General features: G+C 44.8%; 2 long non-coding RNA genes across 2 annotated transcripts; both read right to left on the reverse strand.

Moving 5' to 3' along the window:
- Positions 1-259: 259 nt before the first annotated feature.
- LOC119264954 lies at positions 260-2,175 on the reverse strand. Its single transcript, XR_005131297.1, has 4 exons — positions 2,102-2,175; positions 1,549-1,713; positions 698-765; positions 260-580 (listed from the first exon to the last, which is right to left on the reverse strand). It is a non-coding gene; the product is annotated as an uncharacterized LOC119264954 (long non-coding RNA).
- A 17,207-nt stretch (positions 2,176-19,382) lies between these two features.
- On the reverse strand, positions 19,383-21,300 carry LOC119264955. The gene is made up of 4 exons (XR_005131298.1): positions 21,227-21,300; positions 20,674-20,838; positions 19,820-19,887; positions 19,383-19,703 (listed from the first exon to the last, which is right to left on the reverse strand). It is a non-coding gene; the product is annotated as an uncharacterized LOC119264955 (long non-coding RNA).
- Positions 21,301-27,817: the final 6,517 nt, after the last annotated feature.

The following is a 27,817-nucleotide window of genomic DNA, read 5'->3' on the forward strand; positions in this document are numbered from 1 at the left end:
AGGTTGCAAGGCGACAGGAGGTCTTAGAGCTTCCTCAGCCATTTCAGAAAATTCAGACACTTCCCCAGATTGACACTTCAATTCAGCTAATCATCATCTCTCTTAAATGTGGCAGCACCTCATAAGACCACACCCCTTTAATTAGCAGACTAATCATGATCTCACTGCTTCTTAATGATGGAGGAAAACTCCATAATAGTTGTGCATTACAATTATTATTCACCATTTGCTCAAAGACACAAATAAACAGAAACACTGGTGATGTTTTTCAGGAATGTTGTTTATTTAAGTGTAATGAGTAAAAGGGCCCGATTCATTACCAGAAAGATTCTGATTAGAGTTACTATAAAACCTATTAATAAAGAAACATGTATACATTATTAAGTAACATGACAGTAAATTACTGCTTAATGTAAATGATACGAGCTCCCACAGACACCATGGAATAACACAGACACAATCCCTTCACTCTTTAATGGGTCTTTAAAAGTCAAAAACAACTGAGAGATCTGACATCACAGCAGGTGAAGCTGGAACTTCTTCAGAAGATCAGGATTTTAAATGAAATTCATTGGTGACCCTGATTAGAAAAAAAAGCTTTAATGAACAACACTAGTCACACTTTGCTGAGTATTTTAATTGTAAAGGGATTTTTTGTTTTTAATGTTTTTGTTTTAATTTTGACTTAATTACTTACCGGACTCGCCGGAGTCCAGAAGAAGTCAGCACAATGATCCACCCACTTTGCGTAATAGAAAATTCTGCCTGCACAGAGAGAGAGAGAGAGAGAGAGAGAGAGAGAGAGAGAGAAAGAGAGAGAGAGAGAGAGAGAGAGAGAATGAAAGTAGGAGAGAGGGGGGGTTGGAGAGAGAGAGAGAGAGAGAGAGTGAGAGAGAGAGAGAAAGAGAGAGAGAGAAAGAGAGAGAATGAAAGCGAGCGAGAGAGAGAGAGGGGGATTGGAGAGAGAGAAGGGGGGAGAGAGAAAGAGAGCAAGAGACAGAGAGAGAGACAGCGAGCGTGAGAAAGAGAGAGAGAGCGAGAGAGAGCGAAAGGGAGAGGGAGAGAGAGAGGGAGAGAGAGAGAACGAGAGAGGGAGAGAGAGATAGAGGGAGAGAGAGAGAGAGCGAGAGAGAATGAAAGCGAGAGAGAGGGGGGGTTGGAGAGAGAGAGGGGGAGAGAGAAAGAGAGCAAGAGAGAGAGCGAGAGAGAGAGTGAGAGAGAGAGAAAGAGAGAGAGAATGAAAGCGAACGAGATAGAGAGAGCGGGGGTTGGAGAGAGAGAGAGGGGGGAGAAAGTGAGAGAGAGAGAGAGAAAGAGAGAGAGAAAGAGAGCGAGAGAGAGAAAGGGAGAGAGAAAGAGAGAGAGAGAAAGAGAGAGAGGGAGACAGAGCGAGAGAGAGAGCGAGAGGGAGAGATAGAGGGAGAGAGAGCGAGAGATAGAGGGAGAGAGAGAGAGAGCGAGAGGGAGAGAGAGAGAGAGATTTTTCTTGATGAGTCGAGAGGGAAAATAAAGTTAGTCCTCCAGGTGAGTTTAGGTTAAAGAAATCACCTCCTCCTCAGGGTCGCTGAACATTTCTGACATCATGTCGTACAGTAGTCCTGGCTGCAACCTTTGCATTTGAGTGTTATATGGGACCATCATTCCTTGTTGTTTGCCACCGCAATTGTGACAACGTGACACCTGACACATGCAGAAGCTCATTTTTCTTTCGTTCTGTAAAGATGATTATAATAAAATATTTTAATCTACAAATCTGAAACGATGTGGGCAACACTGATCGTGCAGCATTCACGCACCAACATGACAGCATTTCTCAGGCAGTTTGATAAGATGAGGGACAAAACATTCAGTCTGTACAATAAAAAAACTGTTTCAAGTTTAAAAATAACGCTGAGATTTATGGTACACCTGCTGTTCGTTCTTCAGTGCTTGTGGCTGTTTCATATAAATGTTCTATTTCTTTCTCAAAAGTACCTCAAAATCCGTCACACCGCAGTACAACTAGCCATCGTTCCGTTTCTTTCAAGGTGTTTCTGGTAATACAGACTATTTTACCCCTTGAGAGACACAAAATCCTTAAAACCTGAACAGAGACTCTTACCTGTATCAGCTCACCTGTGGCCACGGGACTGGAGTGTATGTGCAGGTTTTCACAGACTGCGCAGGATTTTATGCCTCGTCTTTTGCTTTCACTTCCTTTCAGGGTTGTTCATTCATACGTAGAAGTTCTTCTTTTTTACATGTGTGTTGGAAACATTCCAGCTGGCCGAGTTCTCACTGCAGTTCAGTCTGTAACGTGGGAATGAACATGTCACTCAAACACACTGGAGAATTCACATTCCACACGAGCTCTGCACCAAATATCAGAGATTAATGATCAAATGAAAGCAGCGTGATCGGTGAAGTCTCTGAGATCTTCAGGGTAAATCAGCCTCGTGTGTCTTTCTGCTTTCAGAGCGGCTCATGTTGGACAGACCAACCCAGTTATGAGCTCATGATGTGAGTCAGCAGGTCGACTAATTCACCTTGACTGGTGACTCCATCAGTGCCGGACAGCAGCCGAAATCTCTTTGGTTATCTCGCTCAGACTGGAGGACGGCATCTAAAAAACTTGGTTGAATACTTTAAATATATAACATCCATCCATCCTAAGCAATGAGGCCCAGACCTCCCTTTCCCCAGCCACTTCCACTAGCTCTCCAAGGGGGATTCCGAGGCGCTCCCAGGCCAGCTGGGCGATATAGTCATGCCAGCGTGTCCTGGGTCTTCCCCGGGGTCTCCTTCCAGGTGGACTTGCCAGGAGGCATCCTAACCAGATGCCCGAACCACCTCAGCTGACTCCTCTCGACGTGAAGAAGCAGTGGCTCTACTCCGAGTTCCTCAAGGATGACCGAACTTCTCACCCTATCTTTAAGGGAGAGTCTAGACACCCTGCGGAGGAAACTCATTTCGGCCGCTTGTATTCGCAATATTATTCTTTCGGTCATTACCCAAAGCTCATGATCATAGGTGAGGGTGGGAACGTAGATCGACCGGTAAATCGAGAGCCTTGCCTTATGGCTCAGCTCTTTCTTTACCACAACAGACCGGTAAAGAGCCCGCATCACTGCTGACCCAGCACCAATCCGCTTGTCAATCTCCCGCTCCCTTGTACCATCACTTGTGAACAAGACCCCGAGATACTTGAACTCCTCCACTTCAGGCAAGAGCCTATCCCCGACCCAGAGAGGGCTCTCCACCCTTTTCCGCCTGAGAACCATGATCTCGGATTTAGAGGTACTGATTCTCATCCCGGCCGCTTCACACTCGGCTGCAAACTGATCCAGCGAAAGCTGAAGTTCGTGGCCTGATGTCCCCAATAGGACCACATCATCTGCAAACAGCAGCGATGTGACCCTGAGGTCACCAAACCGGACAGCCTCCATCCCCTGACTGCGCCTAGAAATTCTATCCATAAAAATTACGAATCGGTGACAAAGGGCAGCCCTGACGGAGTCCAACTCTCACTGTGTACAAGTCTGACTTACTGCCGGCCATGCGGACCAAACTCCAGCTTTGTTTGTACAGGGCCTGAATGGCTCATAGCAAAGAGGCATGTACCCCGTACTCCAGAAGCACCTCCCACAGAATACCCCGGGGAACACAGTCGATTGCCTTCTCCAGATCCACAAAGCACATGTGGACTGGTTGGGCAAACTCCCGTGAACCCTCCAGAATCCTGGAGAGGGTGAAGAGTTGGTCCAGTGTTCCACGACCAGGGCGGAACCCGCACTGCTCCTCCTGGATCCGAGGTTCGACTATAAGCCGGACTCTCTTCTCCAGTACCCCTGCATAGACCTTACCAGGTAGGCTGAGGAGTGTGATTCCCCTGTAGTTGGAACACACCCTCCGCTCCCCTTTTTTAAAAAGAGTCACCACCACCCCAGTCTGCCAGTCCAGTGGCACCGCCCCAGATGTCCACGCAATGTTGAAAAGCCGTGTCAGCCAAGACAGCCCCACAAAATACAGAGCCTTGAGGAACTCAGGACGGATCTCATCCACCCCTGGAGCATTGCCACCAAGGAGCTTCTTAACTACCTTCGCGACTTCGGCCTCAGTAATGGACAATTCTTTTCCCATGTCCCCAGACTCTGCCTCTTCACTGGAGAACATGTTGGTGGGATTGAGAAGGTCCTCAAAGTATTCCTTCCACCGCCCAATGACGTCTTCAGTCGAAGTCAGCAGCACACTATATATCTCCACTATATACAGTGCTTGTGGCACACTGCTTTCCCCTTCTGAGTCGCCTGACGGTTTGCCAGAATCTTTTCAGAGCCGACTTAAAGTCACTTTCCAAGGCCTCACCGAACTCCTCCCATACACGGGTTTTTGCCTTGGCGATGACTGAAGCCGCAGATCGCTTGGCCTATCGATACCTGCCAGCTGCCTCTGGTGTCCCACAGGCCAACCATGCCTGGTAGGACTCCTTCTTCAGCTTGACGGCATCTCTCACCTGGGGTGTCCACCACCGGGTTCGAGGATTACCGCCCCGAAAGGCACCAACTACCTTATGGCCACAGCTACAGTCAGCTGCTTCAACAATGGAGGAACGAAACATGGCCCATTCTGAGTCAATGTCCCCCACCTCCCCCGATATCTGGTCAAAGTTCTGACGGAGGTGTGAGTTGAAGATCAATCTGACAGGTTCTTCGGCGAGACGTTCCCAGCAAACCCTCACTATATGTTTGGGCTTGCTTGGTCTGACCGGCATCTTCCCCCACCACCTGATCCAATTCACCACCAGGTGGTGATCAGTTGACAGCTCAGCTCCCCTCTTTACCCGAGTGTCCAAAACACATGGCCGCAAGTCTGATGACACGACTACAAAGTCAATCATTGAACTACGGCCTAGGGTGTCCTGGTGCCATGTGCACTTATGGACATCCTTGTGTTCAAACATGGTGTTCATGATGGACAAACTGTGGTTTGCACAGAAGTCAAAAAACTGAACACCCCTCGGGTTCAGATCAGAGAGGCCATTCCTCCCAATCACACCCCTCCAGGTCTCACTGTCATTGCCCACGTGAGCGTTAAAGTCCCCCAGTAGGACAATAGAGTCTCCAGGAGGAGCACTTTCAAATCACCCTTCCCAAGGACTCTAAGAAGGCTGGGTACTCTGAACTGCTGTTCGGTGCATAAGCACAGACAGCAGTCAGGACCCGTCCCCCAACCCAAAGGCGTAGGGAAGCTACCCTCTCGTCCACCGGAGAAAACCCCAACATACAGGCACAGAGTCGAGGGGCTATGAGAAAGCCCACACCTGCCCGCCGCTGCTCACCATGGGCAACTCCAGAAAAGAATAAAGTCCAGCCCCTCTCAAGGAGATTGGACCCAAAGCCCAAGCTGTGTGTTGAGGTGAGCCCGACTATATCTAGCCGGTATCTCTCAACCTCGCGCACCAACTCAGGCTCCTTCCCCGCCAGTGAGGTAACGTTCCAAGTTCCAAAAGCCAGTTTCAGCAACCGAGGATCAGAACGCCAAGGCCCACGCCTTCGGACACTGCCCGATCCACAAAGCTCTACTACTGCCCCTCCCATTGGTGGTGGGTCGATGGGAGGGGGGACTCATGTAACTCCTTCGGGCTGGGCCCGGCCAGGCACCATGAGTAAATGCCCGGTCACCAGACGCTCGCTGGAGTCATGATTCTCAACTGATAAAGGCATCATGATTCTCAACCGCTGCTTATTTAGTCAACCTCACTGAAGTCAATTTGTTTAAATCAACTGTTTTGCCTGTTCGTCCAACATTAAGCTGCCAATATCGTTCATTTACAAAAGAGGAAATTTAGAAAGATATTCAGATGTAGCGTCTGAATTTTTGCCTAAGGACTTTTTTTCTTGTCCAAGCAGGGAATCAAACCCCATTCTGCTGTTTTACGTCTTGGTATTTAGAATCCATCCATCCATCCATCCATCCATCCATGTTCTAAGCCGCTTCTCCGTCAGGGTCGCGGGGGGGATGCTGGAGCCTATCCCAGCAGTCTTCGGGCGAAAGGCAGGATACACCCTGGACAGGTCGCCAGTCCATCGCAGGGCAGACAGACAGACACAGACAGTCACTCACACACTCCTAGGGGCAATTTAGCACGTCCAATTGGCCTGACTGCATGTCTTTGGACTGTGGGAGGAAACCGGAGAACCCAGAGGAAACCCACGCAGACACGGGGAGAACATGCAAACTCCACACAGAGAGGACCCTGGCCGCCCGGCCGGGGAATCGAACCCATGCCCTCCTCACTGTGAGGCGACAGCGCTACCCACCACGCCACCGTGCCGCCCGGTATTTAGAATTTTAAACATTTTTACACTGAACTTGACATTTTATCTAGTATGAATTAATGACTGTATAAGTTTAAGGGTTAACTAAATGCCTTCATGATCTTAATTATGAATTATGTGCTCATGCAGCAGGTGATAAAAGCTCAACACATCCATCTTCTAACACCGGTCTAACGTGCAGGTCAGAAACAATGAGGGAATGTGGTGTTTCTGCTTATTATGGGGTGTTGCAGTATTTCTACAGGTCATTCTTTGAGCCTGCAGTGACGTCCACGTCATCACAGCGCTGACGAGAAGTGACAGCTGAGACCGTCTGGACCTTTCAACACACGTTGAATAGCTTTCTGAAATATTTGTCAGATGTCTCTGCAAACGTTTCAGTTCCTGAGCAACTTCTAATGGTGGTTTTTAGTCTGCACTACTTTGAAAGCTTGTGTTCAAATGATTTAGTTCATTTTTGACTGTCTCAGCCCTCGTCCCTCACACACACACACACACACACACACACACACACACACACCATCAACACCATCAACAACCTTTGGCTTTATCACCTTCTTGACTGTCAGACATGTGTAATGTGTCAAAGATTGTAGTTTATAGGTTATTTAAATTGTTAATAGTTATTTAAGCATTACTTCAAAAGTGTGTGTTGATCTCTTGAGCAGTGAACTGGTGTGTAATATCAGTTAATTTAGTAGTTCATCCATTCTGCTTATGTTAAGTACAATAGAAAGCCCACAATATTGAAATGTTTTTGGCCGATATGCTTCCCCAATTAAACTCCTAATAAAGGCGAAGATAAAATAAAATAAAAACATAACAAGTCCATCCATTCATTTTCTAAGCCGCTTCTCCTTCATGGTCGTGGGCAGACATCGCAGGGCAGACAGACAGTCACTCACACCCAGGGGCAGCTTAGCATGTCCAATTGGCCTGACTGCATGTCTTTGGGAGGAAACCAGAGGAAACTCACACAGACACGGGGTGAACATGCAAACACCACACAGAGAGGACCCCGGTCACCTGGCCAGGGAATCAAACCCAGGCCCTCCTCACTGTGAGGCGACAGCACCACGAACCACGCCACCGTGCTGCCCCTACTGCTCAAGTCAATTCTCTTGAAATATTGGTCTCAAATTTCAGAGTTTCACTAACTAAGGCAACAGAAAAAGTGCTTCCGATTGAAAAAAACAAAGTGCTGATAAGTCACAAAGTGCAGTAGCTTCAGAAAAATAAAGATAATGCAGAACAAAGTATAAAAGCAAAAGTTATTAAAGTTAAGTTATTAAAAGGGAAAAGTCCATTTAAAAATCACCAGCACATTTGAAGCACATCTAAGACCGTCTGGCACTTTGTTCCAATCGTTTTGCAGCATGGCAGCTAAACGCTGCTACACCCTGCGATCACAGGTAGAGCAACATTCTTTGAGTAAGTCCCGATACATGAACATGTCTGGGAACTTCACCGATGTAATTGTTCAAAACTCGTGAAATCGTGATCAGGAAAAAGACATTTTATAAAAATGTCAAAAATCAGTCAGAATGTTTGGCTCTTCTGATGTTTAAAGCTGTGGTCACTCTGGCGTTTTCCAGTTTGCATTGCCATGTTTCTGCAGTTAGTAAGCCAACAGTGAGGGGCGTAACTAGACCTTTCAGAAAGGGGCAGCCAGGTGTGACCGTACGTTAGCGTACGTCGTCTCTGTGCATAACCAAGCCTTCCATTCATTTCCACAGGAGTAAAACGTTACATCAGTACCACTTTTGCCAAAAGTAAACAAAAACATGACATCACATGAAGGCATGATGTTCAATGCACATTATTAAGAAGAATATTTCATATAAACAGGCCATAGAAATTCATTTAGATTCATTTAGGTTGCCATCACTACAGGCTACACGTGAGTCTAACAATGAGAAGGCAGTGTATCAGGTAATATACAACACGTGTGTATTCAACACACACAAGCCGCTTATCTTTCTGGGTCATGGGGGGAGCTGGAGCCTATCCCAGCTGTTATTGGGGGGAAGGCAGGATACACCCTGGACAGGTCGCCAGTCCATCACAGGGCAGACACACACACACACACACACAAACACAGAAACAAAGGGGCAATTTAGTATCTCCAATAAGCCTGACTGCATGTCTTTGGACGGTGTGAGGAAACCGGAGCACCTAGAGGAAACCAACACAGACACGGGGAGAACATCCTCCACACAAATAGGACCCTGGTAGCGACAGCGCTACCCACAGCGCCACCATGCCGCCCATTTATTCAACAGTAAAAAGTTAGTTAGCATGATAAACGAGTGTAGCAGACCAACTCATCTCATCATCGAATGGCCTGGTTTATAGTGTAGATCACAGAGCAGCTCTGCTAAAGGGACCCAGTGCACATTGGCTCAGGTGATGGGCCGAGTAAGCTGGCCCATCACCACAGGATACACGAATTATTAAACACAGCATCATCAGACTCTCTTGATTGATTAAACACCCTGATGCATTTTTCATAATCCATGCTTCATTAAATCATGAACTGATGGCTGACTGTCTCTGGCCATACTTCCTTCCAGGTTGGCATTGGCCACCTTTAGCCACGATATGGCTACATCTGCTAATATTAGCTTCTAATAGCCTATCATTTATGCAAGTGGTCACAGAAAAAAAAAGTGTTCATTTTTCACATTCAGCAGAGAATTGAAGTGTTTGATTCTAGTGGGACATCCAAATTACACGCTTTAGAGTAAACAAGAGCATTAAGTCATTTAACATGGTCATCATTGATGAAGCAGAATTAGAGTCAGAGCCAGGATTAGAAAGGTAAGTACAGCTGGTTGATCTTTGGATCAGTTGTGACTTCTGTTTTAACCTTTAGCCGTTCTACTGAGAAGAGAGAGTGCTGTGCTTATTAAGTAACTGTCAGGCAGCATAAGAAGAAGTTCACTAAAGCTGGAACGTGATATTTATTAATATTGCAAAACAGTGGATTCATTTTTGAGATGTAATGTTTCCTAACTCTGCAGTTAAAACAGACACTGTACACACGCTCCTGTTCCCACTATACTGGCTGATGTTAATGAACAATTAAATGAAATGTGACAGCGATGGCAGTGAATAGTGAAGAGAAAGAGTTGAATATGTTGCTGTTTATTAGGATTGACAGTAGCGCAGCTTACGTGCTGTGTTTGGGAAAAGGCAAGTGGCAACACCCTGTTAAACAGCAGGAGGTACCGTCACAATATTCCTAACTGCTTAAAACAGTTTCCAAAAGTTTTTCCCCACGCTTCATATCGATTTCTTTTTAGTGATTAAAAATGAATAAATAAATATTAGGAGCTCAGTAACAATGTTCTACGTTGCTTTGATTGATTGTTTCAGCTGTGTGTAATATCGGTTGCTTAGTAACAGACATAACCAGATCATTGACCTCAAGTGCTTTACGATTTCCTAAATTGTTGCTGTAAGATCAGAAATAACTCCCACATGAAGATTTACTTCTTTAATACAAATGTAAAAAAATATATTTATTTTTACCTATTTTGATCTTAAATTTAGGACAAAACATACGTTCCTGTAACACTGCCTCTGGACTGCGCAGCCTTCTGATTGGACTTCATTCACTGAAAGAAATTCAGTCCGAGCCGTGTTTAATCTCTATATGGGAAACAGGCTTATTGGATTAGCATATTTCATCAGTTCAACTGTAAATTTAGATCTATGCTGAACATCTGAAGTTGCTCAAATGCTGAAGTTTTGATCAGCAGAGAATGACGTCTCTGTGAAAGAATTCGGCCAAACCATTTATAAGAAACGGGTGGCTTCTTCTTGCCGCCTTATCTTGTCCTTTGCTTTTCATTGTTCTGAAAGAATTTCTTGTAAAAGCTGCAACAGGCAGGTGTTGAAAGGCATCTTGTTTGTGTCTGTCTGTTCATAAATGACATGTGTCTTTTTGCTAGAATGAAAGTAAAAGAAAACTTCTGATTTCTGAGAACCGACATCACCGCTCAGACGAGACACCACAGAGAAGAGTCTGTGTTAACGTTGAGCTGCACTGTAAAAAATGTCGGTGAAATTAACAGTTAAATGCAGTAAAATCATGACAATAAAACTAAGTTGAAACAGTAAAGTTGTGTGTAATTTACAGTTCATTGTAGTAAAATTCTAAACCAAACATAGCTGTAAATTTTACTGTAAAAACATGTAGAAAGAAGCAGATTTCTTTGTATACTTTACAGTTTACTGTGATTAAACACAGAAAACCTGTAATACAAAAAGCAATACAATACCGTTAAAATGACACTTTTTCCTGGTAGAATTTCTTTAGTACAGAACAAATTGTATTACATTTTACATTAGATAAGCATATGTACAAATACAGTAAAAGTTCATGTGAAGTGTCAAAAACAGGTGAAACGTGTTTAGTAAGTTCGTACAAAAAGATATATGAACTAGTTTTATTGCATAATTTAAAAACATTTGAGTAATTAGTTTAAACCTGCACTTTACACACACAAGTGCATGTGATTGAAATGAACATGGAATATGTTGAGACAGATAAATATTACATTTAATATTAGGTAAATGAATATCATGGCAATGGCAATTAAGTTATTTTATCTTTTTAGATATTGAAAGAAAAATCAACATTATTGCCCCATTGCTTTTTAAGTTCTTTATTTTTGCATCATATTAATTGCTAAACAACTGGCAATGATGAAATAAAAAGGTTCATTTTTCATAACTGAATAATGTAATTTCATATATTTTTTTAATAAGGGTACTTTAAATAAAACCGTCTTTCCTGCAAAAATAAATGTATGATTTTTATTTTAAAACTAAATGAGCTCTGACTGGTCCAATTGCGGAGAAGTAGAGTTTGTTTCTGCTGTTTTATTGGCTGTGTGATTATTGGCTGTGTGATTATGGAGGGAGCAGTCATTTTGTGGTAGAGGCTGAGTGTGAAGACGCAGAGAGAGTATTAACGATTCAGTTACTTCAAACTTTAAATTCTTTAAATAGCTGTCGTTTGTAGGCAGACAAACACCAGCTTGTTGGTGGTGGAGGGGGTAGAGCGGGCTGACCGGGGTTAATTTAGTTTGGGGAGTATCCTGCTAGGCTAAATTAAGAGACCCTTATTAGTCCCACAACGAGGAAATTCCACCTCTGCATTTAATCCATCTGTGAAATGAAACACCACACACACTAGGGGGCAGTGAGCACACTTGCCCAGAGCGGTGGGCAGCCCAATCCACAGCACCCAGGGAGCAGTTGGGAATTAGGTGTCTTGCTCAAGGACACCTCAGTCGTGTGCTGTCGGCTCTGGGGATCGAACCAGCGACCTTCCGGTCATGAGGCTGGTTCCCTAACCTCCAGCCCACGACTGCCCCTTGTGGGCAGATGTGCTTTGGTATGTTTGGTAAATGCGCTTTGGTATGTTTTTTCATGCTGTTGAGGAGGCTAAAACATTAAAACTGGCAGATTAAAAGTGATTACCTGCCGTTTTTGTGGCAAATCACTTGGGACTTTGAAGGGTTATGTGCTGCACTGTAGTTAAACGAACCCCAATGTTTTTTGGCGCTGACTGCAAGCGGATATTTTGTACTTCTGCACTAATTACATGTCCCTTGTCTTACTGTGTGGAGAGAATGACTTGAAACAATTTGGAAGTGCCAAGGTTTTCTCAGAGATGTTGGAGGATTTAAAAGATTGGGAAGGAAATGGAATTACTGTAGGTGATAAAAACAGTCAAAGGGGCTCTGTGTTGTATTGCTGGTGATAATCTGGGTTCACACAACATTGGCGGGTTTACTTAAAACTTCATTCTCAGTACTTTTGCAGATACTGTAAAATCACACAAAGTGAGTTTCAGACTGATGATCCAAATGTGTGTGGTCCACAGCGCACCCCTAAAAGTTATGATTCTGCTGTTGGTGATCTACAGACTGAAGGTGGAGACAGTCAAGACATCAAAAGGCATAAAGGTAAGCTCTGTTTTCAATACTCTGGCATCATTTCATGTTTGCCAGCCTGGTCTTCCACCTTGTTTAGTTTGCTATGACCTATTTGAAGGCGTGTTATCCTATGATGTTGCACTGTACTTGAAGCATTTCATTGAGAAAAACAAATGGTTTACATATTCAATGTTGAACCAGCGCATCAAGCAGTTCAAGTACAAAGGATCTGATGCCCTTACAAAGCCATGCTCTGTCAACTCTGGGGTCGCCAATCTTTCGGGGCAAGCTATCCAGAACTGGAATTTCTTAAGATTGCTGCCTGTATTAATTGGTGACAAAGTACAAAATCCAGAAGATGATGTGTGGAAGTTAATTCTCCAGCTTAAAGATATGGTTGATATGATTTGTGCACAGAAGATTTGACACAAGTGGCCTATCTTGACATTTTAATCCAAGAATGTTTTTCTTTCCAGAGAGTCCACTAAAACCAAAACACCATTTCTTGCGTCACTATCCGGCACTGATTTTGAAATTTGGCCCCTTGAGCAGGTTGTTGACAATGCGCTTCGGAAGTAAACACAGTTACTTCAAGGAGGTGCACTAGGCATTTGAAAAACTTCAAAAACATCTGCCTAACGTTACCTGAAAGACATCAGATGTTTCAGGCATTTCTTTTAGCTGGGCCAGGATGTAGTCAGCTTCTGCAAGTCAAAGACAGTTGTGCTTTCTACCCCAACCTGTACAGTGATGCAATTACACATGCAGTGAGAGAGTTTGGCTTTTCAGAACACAATACTAGTGTTTCCACAGATGTGCAGTATAAGGGTACATCATATAAAAAAGGGCATTTCCTTGTGTCTGAAAATGATGAGCACATGGAGTTTGGAGAACTTCTCATTATTTTAATTCTGAATGATACAGCTGTGTATTTTGTGATGGAAATACATAAAGCTGACTTTATTTCTGAATACCATCTGTACTCTGTGACAAAACAGAGTTCAGGGCTGCAATGTCTTAATGTTAACGACTTGGTGGATTTTTATCCATTGCCATCATATGTCATTAATGGACACAGTCATTCCACTGAAACATAGTGTGTTGTCCACTGTGGAGGAGAAACCAGATTAAAAATCACACGATACACAGAATTGATTTGAAAATCTGTACTGCTGACACACAGCTGGATATTAATATAATTACATAAATAAATGTGTCTTCTTAATAAATTGCTTGGTTATTGTATGCTCAAAGTAGACGTTCCTCTTATCTGAAGTGCTACTTGACTAAATTTCTTTGAAAGTGTTTATTTTTCCATGGTTTCAGAAATGACCGACAAGATATTCTAGAAGAGACTTTTCAGTCCATTGGGGTGGAAACATACCACCCCTGATTTTCAGTTTATTGAGGAAGCTGATTTGCTGTCAGTGTTGAGGCCAATTCAAGCCCGCAAAGTCCTGGCAGCTTGGAAGCTGAGAGATGTAAGTAAAGTGTTGCAGTACAGAATGTCACGATTGACCAAAAGGGTCAGCATTTAAGATCAATCTAAATCGTTGGTTTGTTGTTTTATTTTGCAGGCCAGACTCCTGAAACAAGTAGTTCCTCTGTTAGTGCCTCACCAGGATCGCCTGCATTCTTGCCATCAATTTCACCCAGAGGTTCATCCTCAACCTCTTCCAGCAGCTGCCAAAGCCCTGAAATAGGTTGGGTGGATAGCTTTATGATACCGTGGGATAAGTTCCCAGAAGAACTGATTCAGTTATTGGAGAGAGGAAAAAGGCCTAGTCTGCGCATGAGAAGAGAAATGGTCCAAATTGTGGTGCATGAGATGATGCGAAAGAGTTCTTGCATAAGTAAAAGGACCTCTACTGAAGTCAACAAAAAGATGGTAGCAAAATATCCCAAATCTCTACAGGACATAATAGAGGGAGAAGTGGTTGGGCCAGGGTACCACTCTCTTGTCAAGAGGTTGCAATATAGGGTGGAGAATGTAAAGCGGTCTACAGACGAAGTCCCTCCAGAAACAAGAGCAGCAATCCAGGACACATATGGGTGCATTAACTGGGATCTAAAATTTCTGCCCCTTGGAGAGACCCCAGAGAGCCAGCAAGAGAAGAAAAACTAAAGACGATGTTTCAGCAAACCAATGCAAATTCACAGGAGGTCAGACTTCTAATGAGAGCTACTTTATACACACAGCGTAAACAAGTCAACCAGGGGGAAATATCAAATATCTTCCGGGAGAGTGGCCGTTTCGGTTTGACGAACTTGGCATGGATATCCACTTTAGGGAACTCACCGGAATTGGGCTCGAAGAAACTTTCACACGAAATGTGGATCTGAAGGGGAAACGGCTCCTGAATTACATGAATACTGTTTGTGAGAACAGAAACAGAAGTTCCTCCAGGCTGTAACAAAGCGCAAAGTGATGAAAGGAGAGCTTAGTGGTTGCTCTGAAGATGTCAAGGAGATGGTGCTGCTTCTGCTGTCTTACTTCAGTGAGAAGGAAGATGTGCCTGGCAGGGGGAGTACAAATGGACCAAGTTCAGCTGACTCCAACCATCGTTGTGTGTGGTAAGTTGTTTTTTTTTTCTTTTTTATATTCGGGTTAAATGCAAGTATTTTAACGTATTTTAATATGTTTGCATTCTCTCCCCTAAACTTGCACACACATTCATTTTTGTAAGTATGGTAACAGACCTTAAAATTTTAAAGTGCTGTATGATTTGTTAAAACTGTCTTTGTTTGTGGTTTTTGTTTGTTTAGGGCGATCTTGCTGTTCTGCAGGAAGGTTCATGCTGAGATCGAGGCATTGACAACATCCCCTTCTTCATTTCTGCCCTGTGCATGATGATTTTGGAAGCTACATCCATTACCCGTCAGAGCTGGCGTCAACCCTGGAGTTTTTGCGGAGGTGTGGTGTCCCTTGACCAACTAATAATTTATTTTTTTAATTGAAACAAAACAATTAGCAGCTGCAGTGACTTGTGGGTTAGAGCAGTTTAATATTAGCGCTTAAAACAGTTTGAATAAAGTAATAAAGGTTAATGGAAGTTTTTATTGCTAGGAAATCTGTTTTTAATTTGGTCATGTGTGTTTCTTCTATTTCTCAAGGTGTTTTTCTCTCCAACCCAGAGAAGGGCGCTAAGGTGGAGAAGACGACCATCTTCCTGTGAACCCTAGAGTGCTTACCTTGATTCAGGAACTTTCAGATCACGAGTGGCGTGATGTCTGAATATGGACTGAACAGATTTATGGCACGTGACATGCTCCACTAAACATTTAGTTTCAGCTCAACTGCTTACTTCAAGCTTAAAGGAGAAGTCCAGCGTGAAATGGACTTGGGGTGTCCCCAGCATTTTGTCCCCAGCATTTTAAGGTTCCAGTCCTCTCACATCTGGTTATTTTGTAAACAATAGCTGTTTTGTTTGCTGGCTCTGCTTTTTGGTCTCCTGTCGACGAAGTGTTTTCACACCTAAAAGTCCAGACTAAGGTTTGTGTGTTTGTTGCATTGTATAGGTTTAGTCCGGTTAGTTTTGGTTTCACACTGGAGATTAGTGAGCAGAATAAAAAGCTTTACTACATTCTGTGGAGTCTCCCAGTATTTTACACTGATTTGTAGAACATGTGTACAGAAATTTGCGGCTATACTGAATGCTGCCTCCCTGACAGAATTCAACACTCCTTTGCATGTACATGATTAAAAGTGATTACAAATCAAGTTTAGTTTTGAATAGAAAATTTGAATTTGATGAAATGTTTCAAAAGTTGGGACAGGGACAAAAAAAAACCCATCTGGTGGTTAATTGGTAACAAGTCAGTAACATGACTAGGTATAAAATGAGCATCTCAGAGAGGCGGAGTCTTTCAGAAGTAAAGATGAGGAGGGGTTTACCACTCTATACTGCATGAGTAAATTGTGCAATAATTCAACAATATCGTTTCTCAACGTAAAATAGCAAAGAACTTTTGCTTTGCATTGTCTATGGTACATAAGATCACTAAAGAAACAGCCATGATTCTGTAGTGGATATCAATGCATGGGCTCAGGGACACTTCTGAAACCCATTGTCTGTGAAAACATCACTGCAACAATGCAAGTTAAAACTCAAACACAAAAATGAAACCAGATATAAACAGAATCCAGAAACGTTGCCACCTTCTCTGGGCCTGAGCTCATTTAAAATGTACTGAGGGGAAGTGGAAAAGTGTCCTGTGGTCTGATGAATCAACAATTGAAATTCTTTGTGGAAATAATGGACACTCCTCCAGGCTAAAGACCACTCCGCTTATCAGCTCAGACTTCAAAAGGCAGTATTCATTATGGTATTAGATGGGGCATTAGTGCACATGACATGCACATCTGTAAAGGCATCATTAACACTGAATTATATGTACATGTTTTGGCAACATATGCTGCCATCCAGATGACGTCTTTTTCAGGGAAGGGCTTGCTTATTTGGGTAAGATGCCAAACCACATTCATGCATTACAACAGTGTTGCTCTGTATTAAGAGTCTGGGTGCCAAGTTGGCTTATAAACACTAAAATGGGTCTATATTTTTCAAAAAAAGCAGTTTGAATATTTGTCTTGGAACTATGTTGAAAGGAACTATGTTGAATGAAAGAGTTTACATGATTTGCACATCACTGCATTTTGTTTACATTTTGCACAGCATCCCAACATTTTTGGAAATGGTTGTAAAAATATTGGTTCAAAGTTCACATTGACTAAACGTTTCTTGCCAGATGTGAGAAAAGTGGCTACAGCTGACCTAAAATGGTTAATGCAGAGCAAAGTAGGTCTGCGTTTTCATTAGATTTTTAGCCTGAACTGGAATGGACAGAAACTTTGCGGCTCCCAAGGTGTCATTTTTGTTGAAAGGACAAAAGGCTCTTCCTAACATTTAGGTTGTGACGTCTGAGCCAAGCCTACTAGTAACACATGATCAGCACGGGACCGGTTGCTCAAACTGTCTGCAGCTTAGTCAGGACTGCACAATCGCCACCTGCCCAGTAAACGACCACGTTCTGTGGCTCAAATTTTGCCCGAATTGCCTGAAACCTGTAGCGAAAATTAATCACTATAGCTACACAAATCTGTAGGCACACAAATTGAGGCATTGCTAATTTAACCCCTGTATCTATCTTAAGTGTCTGCAATTCACAGTTCCTGCAACAGCAGTGGTTCTATACAAACTACCCACCTATAATCTGACAGCACTTCAAAGAAAGCTGTTGGATTTGATCACCCATATGGACAGTCTGCCAGGAGGTGATTTGAATGATTTTTTTTCCATAAATACAATTAGTCGTGTCACGCAGTGTCATGGATACACTCAAGTTGTATAAGATGCCACCACTGAAAGTGGCACCTTGAACAATCATGTATATAATCAAAAGGTATTGTCAGTGAGAAAGTCAGATTTACCAAAATCAACCTATTTCAGCTGCTATGAATGTTTTACTAAACTGTCTTCATTTGATTTAGCACACAGAGACCCATCGTCCACTTAAGAAGAGTGGGATTCAGGGGTATACTTCTAATGGACGGCCCCTGTGGGTATGTCTCAGAGAGCTGAAGGTACAGTAGATAGGGTCCCAGAACTTGTACTACTCAGTCTACTCTTATTCAGTCATGTTGGTTGATCTGCAAGTGAATGTACACTACATTTCCAAAAGTATTCAGTCGTCATCTGCCTTCACACACATGAAACAGAGTGACATTCTTAATCCATAGGGTTTAATATGATGTTGGCCCACCCTTTGCAGCCATAACAGCTTCCACGCTTCTGGGAAGGCTTTCCACAAGGGTTAGGAGTGTGTTGATGGGAATTTTTTTACCATTGTTCCAGAAGTACATTTGTGAGGTCAGACACTGATGTTGGACGAGAAGGCCTGGCTCACAGTCTCCGCTCTAATTCATCCCAAATGTGTTCTATCGGGTTGAGGTCAGGACTCAGGCCAGTTAAGTTCTTCCTCACCAAACTCGCTCATCCATGTCTTTATGGACCTGCTTCGTGCACTGGTGCGCAGTCATGTTGGAACAGGAAGGGGCCGTCCCCAAACTGTTCCCACAAAGTTGGATGCATGAAATTGTCCAAAATCTCTTGGTGCTGAAGCTTTAAGAGTTCCTTTCACTGGAACTAAGGGGCCGAGCCCAACTCCTGAAAAACAACCCCACACCATAATCCCCCCTCCACCAAACTTTACACTAGGCACAATGCAGTCAGACAAGTACCGTTCTCGTCTGTCGGATTGCCAGATGGAGAAGCGTGATTGGTCACACCAGAGAACACGTCTCCACTGCTCTAGAGTCCAGTGGCGGCGCTTTACACCACTGCATTCCACTCTTTGCATTGCTCTTGGTGATGTAAGGCTTGGAAGCAGCTGCTCGGCCATGGAAACCCATTCTCTCTATGCTGTTCTTGAGCAGATCTGAAGGCCACATGGAGTTTGGAGGTCTGTAGTGATAGACTCTGCAGAAAGTTGGTGACCTCTGTGCACTATGACCCTCAGCATCCGTTGACCCCACTCTGTCATTTTACGTGGCAGACCTCTTCATGGCTGAGTTGCCGTCATTCCCAATCGCTTCCACTTTGTTATAATCCCACTCACAGTGGACTGTGGAATATTTAGTAGTGAGAAAATTTCACGACTGTACTTGTTGCACAGGTGGCGTCTGATCACGGTACCACGCTGGAATTCACTGAGCTCCTGAGAGCGACCCATTCTTTCACTAATGTCTGTAGAAGCAGTCTGCACTTTACAAACAGAACCCAAGACTGAGCACTGATGACCTCGAGGGGGCTCCTGAAGGTGGGCTTGGCCAGCTGTTCAGAGACTCCCTGACTGAGGTTGCAAGGCGGCAGGAGGTCTTAGAGCTTCCTCAGCGATTTCAGAAAATTCAGACACTTCCCCAGATTGACACTTCAATTCAGCTAATCATCATCTCTCTTAAATGTGGCAGCACTTCATAAGACCCCACCCCTTTAATTAGCAGACTAATCATGATCTCACTGCTTCTTAATGATGGAGAAAAACTCCATAATAGTTTTGCATTACAATTATTATTCACCATTTGCTCAAAGACACAAATAAACAGAAACACTGGTGATGTTTTTCAGGAATGTTGTTTATTTAAGTGTAATGAGTAAAAGGGCCCGATTCATTACCAGAAAGATTCTGATTAGAGTTACTATAAAACCTATTAATAAAGAAACATGTATACATTATTAAGTAACATGACAGTAAATTACTGCTTAATGTAAATGATACGAGCTCCCACAGACACCATGGAATAACACAGACACAATCCCTTCACTCTTTAATGGGTCTTTAAAAGTCAAAAACAACTGAGAGATCTGACATCACAGCAGGTGAAGCTGGAACTTCTTCAGAAGATCAGGATTTTAAATGAAATTCATTGGTGACCCTGATTAGAAAAAAAAGCGTTAATGAACAACACTAGTCACACTTTGCTGAGTATTTTAATTGTAAAGGGATTTTTTGTTTTAATGTTTTTGTTTTAATTTTGACTTAATTACTTACCGGACTCGCCGGAGTCCAGAAGAAGTCAGCACAATGATCCACCCACTTTGCGTAATAGAAAATTCTGCCTGCACAGAGAGAGAGAGAGAGAGAGAGAGAGAGAGAGAAAGAGAGAGAGAGAGAGAGAGAGAGAGAATGAAAGTAGGAGAGAGGGGGGGTTGGAGAGAGAGAGAGAGAGAGAGAGAGAGAGAGAGAGAGAAAGAGAGAGAGAGAAAGAGAGAGAATGAAAGCGAGCGAGAGAGAGAGAGGGGGGTTGGAGAGAGAGAAGGGGGGAGAGAGAAAGAGAGCAAGAGACAGAGAGAGAGACAGCGAGCGTGAGAAAGAGAGAGAGAGCGAGAGAGAGCGAAAGGGAGAGGGAGAGAGAGAGGGAGAGAGAGAGAACGAGAGAGGGAGAGAGAGATAGAGGGAGAGAGAGAGAGAGCGAGAGAGAATGAAAGCGAGAGAGAGGGGGGGTTGGAGAGAGAGAGTGGGAGAGAGAAAGAGAGCAAGAGAGAGAGCGAGAGAGAGAGTGAGAGAGAGAGAAAGAGAGAGAGAATGAAAGCGAACGAGATAGAGAGAGCGGGGGTTGGAGAGAGAGAGAGGGGGGAGAAAGTGAGAGAGAGAGAGAGAAAGAGAGAGAGAAAGAGAGCGAGAGAGAAGGGGGTTGGAGAGGGAGAGAGAAAGAGAGAGAGAGAAAGAGAGAGAGGGAGACAGAGCGAGAGAGAGAGCGAGAGGGAGAGATAGAGGGAGAGAGAGCGAGAGAGAGAGGGAGAGAGAGAGAGAGCGAGAGGGAGAGAGAGAGAGAGATTTTTCTTGATGAGTCGAGAGGGAAAATAAAGTTAGTCCTCCAGGTGAGTTTAGGTTAAAGAAATCACCTCCTCCTCAGGGTCGCTGAACATTTCTGACATCATGTCGTACAGTAGTCCTGGCTGCAACCTTTGCATTTGAGTGTTATATGGGACCATCATTCCTTGTTGTTTGCCACCGCAATTGTGACAACGTGACACCTGACACATGCAGAAGCTCATTTTTCTTTCGTTCTGTAAAGATGATTATAATAAAATATTTTAATCTACAAATCTGAAACGATGTGGGCAACACTGATCGTGCAGCATTCACGCACCAACATGACAGCATTTCTCAGGCAGTTTGATAAGATGAGGGACAAAACATTCAGTCTGTACAATAAAAAAACTGTTTCAAGTTTAAAAATAACGCTGAGATTTATGGTACACCTGCTGTTCGTTCTTCAGTGCTTGTGGCTGTTTCATATAAATGTTCTATTTCTTTCTCAAAAGTACCTCAAAATCCGTCACACCGCAGTACAACTAGCCATCGTTCCGTTTCTTTCAAGGTGTTTCTGGTAATACAGACTATTTTACCCCTTGAGAGACACAAAATCCTTAAAACCTGAACAGAGACTCTTACCTGTATCAGCTCACCTGTGGCCACGGGACTGGAGTGTATGTGCAGGTTTTCACAGACTGCGCAGGATTTTATGCCTCGTCTTTTGCTTTCACTTCCTTTCAGGGTTGTTCATTCATACGTAGAAGTTCTTCTTTTTTACATGTGTGTTGGAAACATTCCAGCTGGCCGAGTTCTCACTGCAGTTCAGTCTGTAACGTGGGAATGAACATGTCACTCAAACACACTGGAGAATTCACATTCCACACGAGCTCTGCACCAAATATCAGAGATTAATGATCAAATGAAAGCAGCGTGATCGGTGAAGTCTCTGAGATCTTCAGGGTAAATCAGCCTCGTGTGTCTTTCTGCTTTCAGAGCGGCTCATGTTGGACAGACCAACCCAGTTATGAGCTCATGATGTGAGTCAGCAGGTCGACTAATTCACCTTGACTGGTGACTCCATCAGTGCCGGACAGCAGCCGAAATCTCTTTGGTTATCTCGCTCAGACTGGAGGACGGCATCTAAAAAACTTGGTTGAATACTTTAAATATATAACATCCATCCATCCTAAGCAATGAGGCCCAGACCTCCCTTTCCCCAGCCACTTCCACTAGCTCTCCAAGGGGGATTCCGAGGCGCTCCCAGGCCAGCTGGGCGATATAGTCATGCCAGCGTGTCCTGGGTCTTCCCCGGGGTCTCCTTCCAGGTGGACTTGCCAGGAGGCATCCTAACCAGATGCCCGAACCACCTCAGCTGACTCCTCTCGACGTGAAGAAGCAGTGGCTCTACTCCGAGTTCCTCAAGGATGACCGAACTTCTCACCCTATCTTTAAGGGAGAGTCTAGACACCCTGCGGAGGAAACTCATTTCGGCCGATTGTATTCGCAATATTATTCTTTCGGTCATTACCCAAAGCTCATGATCATAGGTGAGGGTGGGAACGTAGATCGACCGGTAAATCGAGAGCCTTGCATTATGGCTCAGCTCTTTCTTTACCACAACAGACCGGTAAAGAGCCCGCATCACTGCTGACCCAGCACCAATCCGCTTGTCAATCTCCCGCTCCCTTGTACCATCACTTGTGAACAAGACCCCGAGATACTTGAACTCCTCCACTTCAGGCAAGAGCCTATCCCCGACCCAGAGAGGGCTCTCCACCCTTTTCCGCCTGAGAACCATGATCTCGGATTTAGAGGTACTGATTCTCATCCCGGCCGCTTCACACTCGGCTGCAAACTGATCCAGCGAAAGCTGAAGTTCGTGGCCTGATGTCCCCAATAGGACCACATCATCTGCAAACAGCAGCGATGTGACCCTGAGGTCACCAAACCGGACAGCCTCCATCCCCTGACTGCGCCTAGAAATTCTATCCATAAAAATTACGAATCGGTGACAAAGGGCAGCCCTGACGGAGTCCAACTCTCACTGTGTACAAGTCTGACTTACTGCCGGCCATGCGGACCAAACTCCAGCTTTGTTTGTACAGGGCCTGAATGGCTCATAGCAAAGAGCCATGTACCCCGTACTCCAGAAGCACCTCCCACAGAATACCCCGGGGAACACAGTCGATTGCCTTCTCCAGATCCACAAAGCACATGTGGACTGGTTGGGCAAACTCCCGTGAACCCTCCAGAATCCTGGAGAGGGTGAAGAGTTGGTCCAGTGTTCCACGACCAGGGCGGAACCCGCACTGCTCCTCCTGGATCCGAGGTTCGACTATAAGCCGGACTCTCTTCTCCAGTACCCCTGCATAGACCTTACCAGGTAGGCTGAGGAGTGTGATTCCCCTGTAGTTGGAACACACCCTCCGCTCCCCTTTTTTAAAAAGAGTCACCACCACCCCAGTCTGCCAGTCCAGTGGCACCGCCCCAGATGTCCACGCAATGTTGAAAAGCCGTGTCAGCCAAAACAGCCCCACAAAATACAGAGCCTTGAGGAACTCAGGACGGATCTCATCCACCCCTGGAGCATTGCCACCAAGGAGCTTCTTAACTACCTTCGCGACTTCGGCCTCAGTAATGGACAATTCTTTTCCCATGTCCCCAGACTCTGCCTCTTCACTGGAGAACATGTTGGTGGGATTGAGAAGGTCCTCAAAGTATTCCTTCCACCGCCCAATGACGTCTTCAGTCGAAGTCAGCAGCACACTATATATCTCCACTATATACAGTGCTTGTGGCACACTGCTTTCCCCTTCTGAGTCGCCTGACGGTTTGCCAGAATCTTTTCAGAGCCGACTTAAAGTCACTTTCCAAGGCCTCACCGAACTCCTCCCATACACGGGTTTTTGCCTTGGCGATGACTGAAGCCGCAGATCGCTTGGCCTATCGATACCTGCCAGCTGCCTCTGGTGTCCCACAGGCCAACCATGCCTGGTAGGACTCCTTCTTCAGCTTGACGGCATCTCTCACCTGGGGTGTCCACCACCGGGTTCGAGGATTACCGCCCCGAAAGGCACCAACTACCTTATGGCCACAGCAACAGTCAGCTGCTTCAACAATGGAGGAACGAAACATGGCCCATTCTGAGTCAATGTCCCCCACCTCCCCCGATATCTGGTCAAAGTTCTGACGGAGGTGTGAGTTGAAGATCAATCTGACAGGTTCTTCGGCGAGACGTTCCCAGCAAACCCTCACTATATGTTTGGGCTTGCTTGGTCTGACCGGCATCTTCCCCCACCACCTGATCCAATTCACCACCAGGTGGTGATCAGTTGACAGCTCAGCTCCCCTCTTTACCCGAGTGTCCAAAACACATGGCCGCAAGTCTGATGACACGACTACAAAGTCAATCATTGAACTACGGCCTAGGGTGTCCTGGTGCCATGTGCACTTATGGACATCCTTGTGTTCAAACATGGTGTTCATGATGGACAAACTGTGGTTTGCACAGAAGTCAAAAAACTGAACACCCCTCGGGTTCAGATCAGAGAGGCCATTCCTCCCAATCACAACCCTCCAGGTCTCACTGTCATTGCCCACGTGAGCGTTAAAGTCCCCCAGTAGGACAATAGAGTCTCCAGGAGGAGCACTTTCAAATCACCCTTCCCAAGGACTCTAAGAAGGCTGGGTACTCTGAACTGCTGTTCGGTGCATAAGCACAGACAGCAGTCAGGACCCGTCCCCCAACCCAAAGGCGTAGGGAAGCTACCCTCTCGTCCACCGGAGAAAACCCCAACATACAGGCACAGAGTCGAGGGGCTATGAGAAAGCCCACACCTGCCCGCCGCTGCTCACCATGGGCAACTCCAGAAAAGAATAAAGTCCAGCCCCTCTCAAGGAGATTGGACCCAAAGCCCAAGCTGTGTGTTGAGGTGAGCCCGACTATATCTAGCCGGTATCTCTCAACCTCGCGCACCAACTCAGGCTCCTTCCCCGCCAGTGAGGTAACGTTCCAAGTTCCAAAAGCCAGTTTCAGCAACCGAGGATCAGAACGCCAAGGCCCACGCCTTCGGACACTGCCCGATCCACAAAGCTCTACTACTGCCCCTCCCATTGGTGGTGGGTTGATGGGAGGGGGGACTCATGTAACTCCTTCGGGCTGGGCCCGGCCAGGCACCATGAGTAAATGCCCGGTCACCAGACGCTCGCTGGAGTCATGATTCTCAACTGATAAAGGCATCATGATTCTCAACCGCTGCTTATTTAGTCAACCTCACTGAAGTCAATTTGTTTAAATCAACTGTTTTGCCTGTTCGTCCAACATTAAGCTGCCAATATCGTTCATTTACAAAAGAGGAAATTTAGAAAGATATTCAGATGTAGCGTCTGAATTTTTGCCTAAGGACTTTTTTTCTTGTCCAAGCAGGGAATCAAACCCCATTCTGCTGTTTTACGTCTTGGTATTTAGAATCCATCCATCCATCCATCCATCCATCCATGTTCTAAGCCGCTTCTCCGTCAGGGTCGCGGGGGGGATGCTGGAGCCTATCCCAGCAGTCTTCGGGCGAAAGGCAGGATACACCCTGGACAGGTCGCCAGTCCATCGCAGGGCAGACAGACAGACACAGACAGTCACTCACACACTCCTAGGGGCAATTTAGCACGTCCAATTGGCCTGACTGCATGTCTTTGGACTGTGGGAGGAAACCGGAGAACCCAGAGGAAACCCACGCAGACACGGGGAGAACATGCAAACTCCACACAGAGAGGACCCTGGCCGCCCGGCCGGGGAATCGAACCCATGCCCTCCTCACTGTGAGGCGACAGCGCTACCCACCACGCCACCGTGCCGCCCGGTATTTAGAATTTTAAACATTTTTACACTGAACTTGACATTTTATCTAGTATGAATTAATGACTGTATAAGTTTAAGGGTTAACTAAATGCCTTCATGATCTTAATTATGAATTATGTGCTCATGCAGCAGGTGATAAAAGCTCAACACATCCATCTTCTAACACCGGTCTAACGTGCAGGTCAGAAACAATGAGGGAATGTGGTGTTTCTGCTTATTATGGGGTGTTGCAGTATTTCTACAGGTCATTCTTTGAGCCTGCAGTGACGTCCACGTCATCACAGCGCTGACGAGAAGTGACAGCTGAGACCGTCTGGACCTTTCAACACACGTTGAATAGCTTTCTGAAATATTTGTCAGATGTCTCTGCAAACGTTTCAGTTCCTGAGCAACTTCTAATGGTGGTTTTTAGTCTGCACTACTTTGAAAGCTTGTGTTCAAATGATTTAGTTCATTTTTGACTGTCTCAGCCCTCGTCCCTCACACACACACACACACACACACACACACACACACACCATCAACACCATCAACAACCTTTGGCTTTATCACCTTCTTGACTGTCAGACATGTGTAATGTGTCAAAGATTGTAGTTTATAGGTTATTTAAATTGTTAATAGTTATTTAAGCATTACTTCAAAAGTGTGTGTTGATCTCTTGAGCAGTGAACTGGTGTGTAATATCAGTTAATTTAGTAGTTCATCCATTCTGCTTATGTTAAGTACAATAGAAAGCCCACAATATTGAAATGTTTTTGGCCGATATGCTTCCCCAATTAAACTCCTAATAAAGGCGAAGATAAAATAAAATAAAAACATAACAAGAAATGCATTAAGTCCATCCATTCATTTTCTAAGCCGCTTCTCCTTCATGGTCGTGGGCAGACATCGCAGGGCAGACAGACAGTCACTCACACCCAGGGGCAGCTTAGCATGTCCAATTGGCCTGACTGCATGTCTTTGGGAGGAAACCAGAGGAAACTCACACAGACACGGGGTGAACATGCAAACACCACACAGAGAGGACCCCGGTCACCTGGCCAGGGAATCAAACCCAGGCCCTCCTCACTGTGAGGCGACAGCACCACGAACCACGCCACCGTGCTGCCCCTACTGCTCAAGTCGATTCTCTTGAAATATTGGTCTCAAATTTCAGAGTTTCACTAACTAAGGCAACAGAAAAAGTGCTTCCGATTGAAAAAAACAAAGTGCTGATAAGTCACAAAGTGCAGTAGCTTCAGAAAAATAAAGATAATGCAGAACAAAGTATAAAAGCAAAAGTTATTAAAGTTAAGTTATTAAAAGGGAAAAGTCCATTTAAAAATCACCAGCACATTTGAAGCACATCTAAGACCGTCTGGCACTTTGTTCCAATCGTTTTGCAGCATGGCAGCTAAACGCTGCTACACCCTGCGATCACAGGTAGAGCAACATTCTTTGAGTAAGTCCCGATACATGAACATGTCTGGGAACTTCACCGATGTAATTGTTCAAAACTCGTGAAATCGTGATCAGGAAAAAGACATTTTATAAAAATGTCAAAAATCAGTCAGAATGTTTGGCTCTTCTGATGTTTAAAGCTGTGGTCACTCTGGCGTTTTCCAGTTTGCATTGCCATGTTTCTGCAGTTAGTAAGCCAACAGTGAGGGGCGTAACTAGACCTTTCAGAAAGGGGCAGCCAGGTGTGACCGTACGTTAGCGTACGTCGTCTCTGTGCATAACCAAGCCTTCCATTCATTTCCACAGGAGTAAAACGTTACATCAGTACCACTTTTGCCAAAAGTAAACAAAAACATGACATCACATGAAGGCATGATGTTCAATGCACATTATTAAGAAGAATATTTCATATAAACAGGCCATAGAAATTCATTTAGATTCATTTAGGTTGCCATCACTACAGGCTACACGTGAGTCTAACAATGAGAAGGCAGTGTATCAGGTAATATACAACACGTGTGTATTCAACACACACAAGCCGCTTATCTTTCTGGGTCATGGGGGGAGCTGGAGCCTATCCCAGCTGTTATTGGGGGGAAGGCAGGATACACCCTGGACAGGTCGCCAGTCCATCACAGGGCAGACACACACACACACACACACAAACACAGAAACAAAGGGGCAATTTAGTATCTCCAATAAGCCTGACTGCATGTCTTTGGACGGTGTGAGGAAACCGGAGCACCTAGAGGAAACCAACACAGACACGGGGAGAACATCCTCCACACAGATAGGACCCTGGTAGCGACAGCGCTACCCACAGCGCCACCATGCCGCCCATTTATTCAACAGTAAAAAGTTAGTTAGCATGATAAACGAGTGTAGCAGACCAACTCATCTCATCATCGAATGGCCTGGTTTATAGTGTAGATCAC

The sequence above is a fragment of the Pygocentrus nattereri genome, chromosome 13 (assembly GCF_015220715.1).
Source record: "Pygocentrus nattereri isolate fPygNat1 chromosome 13, fPygNat1.pri, whole genome shotgun sequence".
NCBI classification, from domain to species: domain Eukaryota; kingdom Metazoa; phylum Chordata; class Actinopteri; order Characiformes; family Serrasalmidae; genus Pygocentrus; species Pygocentrus nattereri.